The following is a 10,158-nucleotide window of genomic DNA, read 5'->3' as shown; positions in this document are numbered from 1 at the left end:
AGAAAGGTGGGAATGACCAATGCAAAAAGTGGGAGTTGTGGAGTTTCAAAGATCAAAGTTTGTGATACCTAATAATCCGTATTATTTGTTAGGAATTAAGACTAATGTGTACACTATACTTTAAAATAAAGGTACCTTTGGATCACAAACTCCAAAAAGATACACTAAGAAAAACATTGAGAGACTGAAATTGGGGATACCAAGGAATTCATCCCACTAGGCATGCACATAAAGATAAATTTGAACTTGTGAAACTGATAAGGTACACAATGAAAAGGATTGGGGACTAGGTATCTGGAATACTTAATGTCTCAAGTCAAAAGCATCAAGTTAGAGGTATTTCTACATCTCCAACTCCAGAAAAGGTATATGAAGGAAAATGTTGGAAGTTTGGGATTAGAGATTCCACAAAAATCATGCCATAATGTATGCGTGTAAAGAAATGATCCAAAAAATAACTTAGAGAAAAAATTAGTGATCAAAGGTTGGGGATAAGAAGAAACTCATCGCTTAAAGCATGAAGCATAACAATAACTGAAACTATGGCTTTGAAAGGTAGCATAGCGTAAAGCACTAGAGTGGAGGGATCTAAGAAAAAGCATGCCAGTAAGAGAAAGTGTGATGATCCTTTTTTACCCCTTGACCTAAAATCCAAATTTTAGGCATAAGTTAGGGAATTGTCCAATATTTAGCAAAATATGACCATCATTATTATTACGGTGTTGAGGAGATGAGTGTTAATCTAATGAACATAATCATTTGGAAAATTTTCTTCATATAGGGCACAAGAATCTTTGTCTCCTTATTACGATCCTTATAAGATGGAAGACTTACAGTGTCAAAGGGCGTGTGAAACAGACTACAAGCGGTTCCCTAGAAGATATCCGTCATGTGCCCAAAATTACTCTGCCTCTCCCTCCACAAACTCTCTACCTTAAGATATTGAAATGCAGATGAGAAATAGACTCTTATGTACTATAATTAGAATATGTTCCTAATGTCATCATTATATATATATATATATATATATATATATATATATATATATATATATATATATATATATATATATATATGTATCCCTTAATTCAATATTTTCATATTTCATATATTCGTATCTATACTTGTGTATATATACATATATGCCATAGTTTGTTAAATACCAAACTTGATTTATTAATACATATATTTAGGTTTATTCTTTCATATCGAAAGAGTCTATAATCAATAATGTTAATCAGCTGTAATATTTATGTATTCTTTCCATTAAGGTTTGCCATTAATTAATATGATGAAGTATTATTCTTTCATAGTTATGGTTTCTTAATCTTTGATATAATAATATCATAATACTAAATCTTCTCTCTACTTACAGTTTAGGGTTTGATGTAATTCTCTAATGTCCCGAAAAATCTTCTTCCAATACTTCCCTTAGAATTAATTTCCAGAACATAGACAGATGAAGATTTGTACAGTCCCATACTCATATGCCCTTGAATATTTCAACTTCTCTTGCTTTGTCTATCCAGTCTCATTCTTGAATTGAATAATAAAGGTTATACTTCATATTTAATTGCTATTTTTGGTCTAGTTGTTAGTATTTTCGTAATATGATATAGGCCTTGCATAGAAGATTTATGATCTGTCATAGTTCAGCAGATACTTTGTAATGTCCTACCAATTGCGCTTGATACACTTTACCAATGGCTTGTATTGCTCCATGACTGGACACGATGAGTCTCTTCCATTATTTATACATTCAAACAAGGCTACGAGTGCTGGAAGAAGGCGTACTTTACAGTTACATAAATATGTGTTATATTAGCCTTGCCTGTTTGGGCACTTTGCTGGTGTGGACCACTAAAAACTGAATGCATCCTTTCAGACCTGTCTACTGTTCAAAAGTTGTAATTGGATTATTTACTGTATGCTTTGGACGTTTTTCTTATCTGTAGTTTGATGAAGGCCTATCTTTATGCTATCTCTCTTCTATTTTCCTTGACGTTTCCTGCAGCCATGGAGGTATCTATAATTCTTTTTGGACGTGATAATGTTTGTCAGGCTTTATTGCTGATGTATTCTGAATTCTCTTCCGCATCTGTATTTGCTATAACCTCCTTTTCATTTGGCTATCTTTGTTTGCCTGCTTGTTTCCTTGATAACTCCATGTTGGATGCTGACTTATCCCTATCGGTTTTCCTGGTGATTCTGATGGTCCACTACTAAGTCAATTTCTGAAAGATATTTCCTTGTATGGTAAACTTCCTCCGAGGCTCCTCTTGCATCAATAACTCAGTGTGTGTAGCACGTTCACTGCCCTAGGTAATCTTCCTTCATTATTGCATTGTGGTTCTCCTGGTTCCTCCGTCTATCCCCATTGCATATTCGTTGGTTGGAATAATACCACAGGCTCTATTCCTAGGATATTGAATTTATGTTTCATCGCCTAAGTCACTGTCTTCCGCTAGCAAACTGATTTGTATTCTTTTTGAATGATGAGTCCCTGTGGATTATGTTTGCAAGGTAAGGTTCTATATTTTTATATAAATAGTTGTCTGACTCGGATATGATTCTTTTAAATTCTTCTTCTACAACCTACTCCCTCCCTGTTCCTCTCCATTAATATTTTTCCATGCTAATATATGATTTATGAGTATAGGTAAGGCCCTGTTTGGTTGCTGGTAGATGAGGGCCAAAACCGGGTTATCAGGGGTAAAACCAGGTTTTGCAAAAAAACTTTGGTGTTTGGTTGGTTAAAATTATAACCTGGTTTTCAATTTCATCTTCCAATTTTAGTCAAAAATTGGAAGAAGTTTCTTCCAACAAAAAGGTGGAATTCGAAATTAAAACTAGGTTTTGAATTTTATGACAGGTTTTTAAATAATATTGTGGGGTCCACGGTATATTCATCTTCCGTGTCAACCAAACGGACCATTGGCTTTCCAAACCACAAAACCAGGTTTTCGAAAACCTGGTTATGGCACAAATTTATCTTCCCCAACCAAACGGGGCCTAAAAGTCGTGTCTACCCATAATTTTAATATTTAGCATATTAAAATATTTGATTATTAAATATTATATTTCAATTATAATATAATTTAGTTACATGTAATCATGAATTATTACATAATAATAATAATAATAATATATTCTCACATTAAAAGTATATTTATAATAATAATTTATGATTATTATTTTATTTAAGAATTTCACCATAAATCAATTAATAATATAATATAATATTGATTTGATAAAAGCATTATACTTATTAATAGGTTTATTATTATCATTCACAATATACTTATTTAAGAATTTATCTACCATATTTTATCAATAGAGTTAGATATATCATACTATTTTCATAGTACTGTTATATATCAATTGATATAATATTATACTATATCAATTTAATAAAATAATACATTCAATAATATTAAATTATGCTATAATACTTTTATCATTATTTTTTTATTAGTATTATAAATTAAACCTTATAAATGTGGCATTATTATTTATTTAACTTTATCAAGCGCAATTATATTTATATTAGCTTATTTATTTATTTATTTCTTATATTAACTCTATTATTAAAATTGATCCTGGAAATGGGGACATTACAGAAAGTTCAAAACTCCAACAAAGGCAAGGGACAAAGAAAGGGTTGGGAGAAAGGTGTGCCAAGATGGGAAACGTCAAACACCTGAATTTAGAAGAGTCCTTGGAATTTGAAGAAAAATTCTTCCCACTTGTATTTTTTTAGTTTTTGTGTTAATTTCTAACACAAATTTATTCATTAACATTTCATGTTCATATATTGATCGAGCCATGATCATGATTGGCTTATTTGCATATATATGTAATCAGATCAAAGTCTGATTAAATTTCCTCCGAGATAGGTGACCCTATGAGGTTTTTTTTTGAAATAGAGGAGGGGTGAAAATTTATTTGAGATGAAAAGAGAAACAAGAACAAACAGAGAAACGGCATCAGATAGCCTTGTCAAGATCAACCAAGCGATCAAGTTGATGGGACAAGCTCATCAAAAGTTGAGTCTTATCAACAATGTTCCAATTAATCATATGGTTGGAAGCCCACTTTGCCAAACAATTAGCAACACTATTCCATTCCCTGGGAATATGAGCGAAAGTAACATACTCCAAAGAAGTACACAAATTATGAATATGGTCCGCAATCAAAGCTAACTTCCAACTAACAACTTCAGAATGTTGCTGATTCAAAATACATATCACCACTTTGTGAGTCAGATTCACAAATAAACCTTCTCTAACCAAGGTCACAAGCATTCTTCACAACATACAAAATAGCTATGGCCTCCATCAGGTTGTTAGTGTGATGACCTTTATAAATAGAAAACACAAACTGGACATCCCCCTTACTATCTCTACCGACACCACCAATGCCAGCAGGGTCTGGATTTCCCTTGGAAGACCCATTTGTGTTGATTTTAAGAATACCCTATGGAGGGGCACTCCACTTCCCCACCCTATTTACCTTTCGCAAGGGATGTCTACACATCTTTCTTAACAATTTTCCATGTGAGGGGGGAATATTTAGAAGATTATTAAAAATATCCTCCCTTGGTTCCATGGCCTCAATAGTGTCACATTTCACAGAAACAATTTCCCCCAAAGAATGGAGAATTTTCCACCATAAGTGAGGAACCTCTAAAAACTCATCCTTAAAGATGCGATCGATAGTTCCTTTCCAACCAGACAAATAATAAAGGAGGGTCCAAGAGTCCAGGCAACTTGAAGAAATGAAGTCTTGACATGAGCCTTACCCCAATGACCAAAGAATTTTGCAAGTAAGGAAACATGCCAACAAGATTGGTTCCACACATTCCACCAAGAGTGCCAAATATGTCTAGTGAAAGAGCATTGGAAAAAGAGATGAGAGATATTTTCTTCACTAGTCTGGCATAGAACACACATTGAGGGTCCTTGGAAGCCACACTTGCATAAATTATCCAATGTAAGACATCAGCTATGGACCACCAACCACATAAATAAATTGTATTTGGGCCAAGAAAACTTGTACTAGACTTGCTTCCACCAAGGCATCTAAATGTCCCCTAATATCTGCCGAAAAAGCTCAACATATCTTGCAGACACTGAAAATTTTCCAGATAAATCTTCACTGTCCCAAGCAAGAACATCATTACCCACCAAAGTAGTACACTCATGAGACTAAAAAATCTGAAACAATTCTTTCCTATCCTCCTTAGATCCTCTTGGAGGCCATTCAGAAGGGTGTTTCCAATGAAAGGGAGGAGCCAAACCTCTAACTCACCCTATCTTATAAAAATCAACTGTGTCCCAACCAACAACACTAAAATTTTGATAAAGGGCATGTAGCTGAGGATGAGTGGTAAGAATAGGAGGGTTCCCATCCCAAGAGTCAAGCCAAAATAAAGCTTGTGATCCCGAATGATAAATCCAAAAGAGACCATCTTTAACCTTGACTGAGCTCCAAACTTTATCATATTCCAAATCATGGATCCTCTTCCTTCCAGAGGAAAGCGGTGAACCTCAACCACATCAATAACTGGAAAATACTTATGGGTGAGAATATGAGCCCAAAGTTGATGTTGGTTAGTACACCAATGCCAATAAAGTTTTGTAGTGGGAACTTGTCCATTTAAAATAGCTAAGTGTAAGCCAAGGCTACCCTCCTTCTGAGGTCTACACACTGTTTTCCATTTGATTAGACTTCGTTTAGAAGTTGAAAGGTTCCCACTCCAAAGGAATTGATAGGATAGAGTGCATGTGTGGAATGCGGGCCTCAGATCCTCACATACACTTCAACATGGTCATTATTTGAGAGATAAGCTTGGAATGAATATGAGATTATTCATTCGAGCAATTCAATAGTTCGACCTATTGCCTTCTAACTAGAAGGATTTTGCCTTTGATCTCAGAACGAGAAGTAGGCAACCAGATCTCTAGAATGAAGGATTTTAAGCTATATGAAATATGCAAGATTAATCTAGATGAGAATTCATTGTTAAGCTAAGAAATGAAGAAACATATTATGCTAAATGAATACATATCAAGCTAGTATGAAATTGATATGCAAGAATATTAAGCTAAGACTACAAGAGAAAATGAGTAGATATTTTAGCTACAAATTCCAATTTTCAACCTCTATAATGAGGAATGGAGAGCTTCTTTTATAGAATCCAAGAGATGATCGACGGTCGAGATTAATCAGAATGGATGATCAAGATTGAAGAGGAGAGCTAGTTATAAAGGAAACTTCCTTATGAAAAGGGAGTTAACTAGTTGCCTTTGAGTGATAAAAGGAGTTAACTGACTGCCTTTTGAGTGATAAAAAGAGTTAATTGATTCCTTTTTGAGTGATAAAAGGAGTTAATCCATTTTTGAGAATATTTAATTTAATAAAATAGAATATGACCTCATAAATGAATATCTTTAATTAATTGAATAATTAAATTGAATAATTAAAAAAATGAGATATCTTATTAAAAATTAAATGTGTTTAAATCCTTTGTACATTAGCTTAAAGAGGTAATTTTAATTAAATTAAAGTAGACCACTTATAATTAAATTAAATTAAATCAATAGGTTTATGTAGCTAATTTGAGTAGGAGTTAAATAAATAATGTGATTAATGCAAATTAGGGTTTTCTGCATTTGACACCTATGTCAAGTAACAATGATCAGAATTAGAATTACCTAGTAAAATAGCACTTATGAATGATTAAATAGACCAGAATTGATTAATATGGCAATGTGCCAATTTTGGGGTATTACATTTTTCCCCTCTTTGAATGAATGTGCGAGTAGCATGTTTGTTTCAAAGAAATCAGAAGTATGATGCAAAGATCAAGAAATGAGATAAGTTCCAAAATTGATGATATGGAGACCAATTGATAAGCTTTTAAAGGTTATCTCTAGAATGGAGCTTAATCTTAAGGAATCCAAATAGACCATCTAGACACCTAGATTAATAAGCTTTTAAAGATTATCTCCAAAACAGAGCTTAATCTTAAGGAATCCAGATAGAACACCTAAATACCTAGATTGATAAGCTTTTAAAGATTATCTCCAAAAAGAAGCTTAACCTTAAGGAATCCGGATAGAGTACCTAGGTACCTAGATTGATATAAGAGATAACAAGACCTATCATGAGTTGTAGAATCATCCCCATAATGAGGTTTGATCCTTAAGAGTCAAGGTTTAGACTATCTCGATACCTATCCATTGAACTTTGACAAAAGAACTATTATAAGATTGATCAGCTGATGAAAAGATAAGATAGATGACAAATGATGCTAGATAGAGTAGACAAGATGCCCTGAGTGATGAGGACATAAGATTCATATTGAGTTGAAGCCAGTTTTGAAAGATTCAATGATGTAATCATCCTGCCCCCTTAGGAGTGAAATTGAAATATGACACACAAGAAATATGATGTAGAGCAATATATCAAGAAGCATACACAATCAAATCCAGAAGCATAATCATCATTAATATATCAAGAGATACAGAAGAAATATGAGATTCCGAAGAATAGAGAAAAAATTAGAATGATATGAAGAAATGGAGTCAATCCGAAGGAATTTCGAGGTCCAAAAGACCAAGTTTGACCAGAGTTGAGTTGTCTTTTTCCAAAAATCTAGAAAATTTTAAAGGAAATGTGATTTGAAAAGATTCCAAGATTCAAAAAGTATTAGAAAGATAGATTGCACAAGAGTTCGATCACGTCAATCCCAAAATTTTAAAATGCGTCAAATTTTGGATTTGATCCTTAAAATGTATTCAAAGCAGCCAAATTAGCCAAGGGTGATGAATCAATCATAGTTGTGAAGAAATGCAATACTTTGAATAAGTCAACAATTCCTCATCATGAAGGATGCAAGTAGCTTTGCAATCGAACCATGTGCTTATGCAGTGCAATCCTATGCTAGATGCAACCTTAAACTAGATGCAAGCCTAGGTTTGGTTACCAAGCTTTGATAATTATCATCACTGAGCATGTAGCGAATCCTAGATGTCATACAATCCCCATTAACATTACAATCATATGAATACGAATAGGACATCTGTTCTAGTTTTGTCAAGATTAAATGTAAGCATTCGAGGCATAAGAAGCCAAAATGACCAGAACATTTGTCCCTTTTAATGTAGCGAGTTAACATACGCATCAAAGTATAAATGCTATGATGACAAGAATGTTTCTTGCATGTAGACACACTAGACACACGAGAGATCTTTCTTATGCTAAGTAATCAATAAGTATTCTATCCGCAACGGTCCTTACGTTTGTAACCTGAGACAAAAGTGTGCTAAGTATACTTGCAGTGACCCGTACGTTCACTTAGTAGGATGAGTATCAATATTTACTGTAGCATAGAGAATTCACTCAAACAAGTAAGGAGAAGAACCAACCTCACTGATTTATCCATATAAAAGGAGTCGAGGTACACATGACCATCCAATACAAGATGGAGGCTCTTATAGTGGACACCCCTCTTTATATGGCTGCTTCAGATCGTTGGAACTAAACCAAAAACATAGAGCAAATAAAAGATCATGCCCCTAGTCCTCGCTTCTCTAGTTGAAAGTGACATCATTGAGTTGCTCAAAGAGACACGATAAAGGAAAAAAAAAATAAAGAAAGAAAAGCTCAACATATTCCAAATAAATTCATCGTTTTGAGTTCAATTTTTGTGTTATAGGATTGATGTCAAGTGTCAATGTTAATGACATGTTTGATTGAAATCTTTGTAGTAGGGTGACAAGAGTAAATAGACATAGTTAGAACAATTGGTGACTGAAGTCAAAGATGAATCTTTAGTAAGAAGAACCTTGGTTGGAATTGAGTGACAATAGACAAACACAGTTAAAACAACCGGTGACTGATGCAAGAGAGATCTTCCATGAGAGGAATCTCAAAAAGTAATAGAAGTGATAGTAAGTAGACATAGAATAACTAGTGACTATTGCGAGAGAGATCTTCCATGAGAGGAATCTCAAAAAGTGACATGAGTGACAGTAAGCAGACATAGTTAGAACAACTAGTGACTGACGCAAGAGAGATCTTCCATGAAAGGAATCTCAAAAAGTGACACTAGGGACAATAGGTAGACACAGTTAAAATAATTGGTGACTATTGCGAGAGAGATCTTCCATGAGAGGAATCTCAAAAGCGACATGAGCGATAGTAGGCGAACACAGTTAGAATAACTGGTGACTGAGGCAAGAGAGATCTTCCATAAGAGGAATCTCAAAAGTGACATGAGCGACAGTAGAAAAACATAGTTAGAACAACTAGTGACTGACGCAAGAGAGATCTTCCATGAGAGGAACCTCAAAAAGTTACATGAGCAATAGTAGGTAGACATAGTTAGAACAACTAGTGACTGATGCGAGAGAGATCTTCCATGAGAGGATTCTCAAAAAGTGACACTAGTGACAGTAGGTAGATGCAGTTAGAATAACTGGTGACTGTCGCGAGAGATTCCTATGAAATTGTAGGGTGTTTCCCTTGAGTTATAACAAGATTCAATCCATGGATACATGAGCGAAAGCAAAAAATTAAAGCAGGAAAGCAACTGTACATAAGCTTGAAGATGCGCTATAAGATATAGCATTGGGAACAAGAGGTGCCTGTTTACCAAGTTATCACCTTCTTGGCAGAAATTTTATTTTTATTACCATGATGTTTGTTTCCAAGTTTCCATCAATGGCACTTTTTTGTTTTTCAATTTTTTTGTATTTTTGTATTTTTGTATTTTTTTGTATTTTTGAAATTTTCCATTTTTTTGGTATTACCAAGGCATCTATTGCTAGGTTTTCACTAAGGTAACAATTTTTTATAGGACTTCTTGAAATTTTTAGAAATTTTTTAGGACATTTAAGTATATACAAAGAGCTTTTGAGATCATATCAGCTGTAGAATTGCTTCAGGTGAAGAGTGTTGATGGGCTCCTTGAGTACCTCTGCCTTGACTGTAAAAAGTTGGTAAACACTAGATTTGAACACTACAGTCATTATGTACAGATCAAGCCAATTGGGTTTGAACTTCCCTTTTTGTACTCGTTGTTGATTCTTATGGTTTTCTCTTAGAATGAGATCACCTAGTTGGAAGTCACATGGCTTGACTTTCTTATTG

Source organism: Cupressus sempervirens, chromosome 5 (assembly GCF_028749045.1).
Source record: "Cupressus sempervirens isolate cs-2001-9-10 chromosome 5, ASM2874904v1, whole genome shotgun sequence".
Classification (NCBI taxonomy): domain Eukaryota; kingdom Viridiplantae; phylum Streptophyta; class Pinopsida; order Cupressales; family Cupressaceae; genus Cupressus; species Cupressus sempervirens.
Note: the sequence above shows the minus strand (reverse complement) of the source record.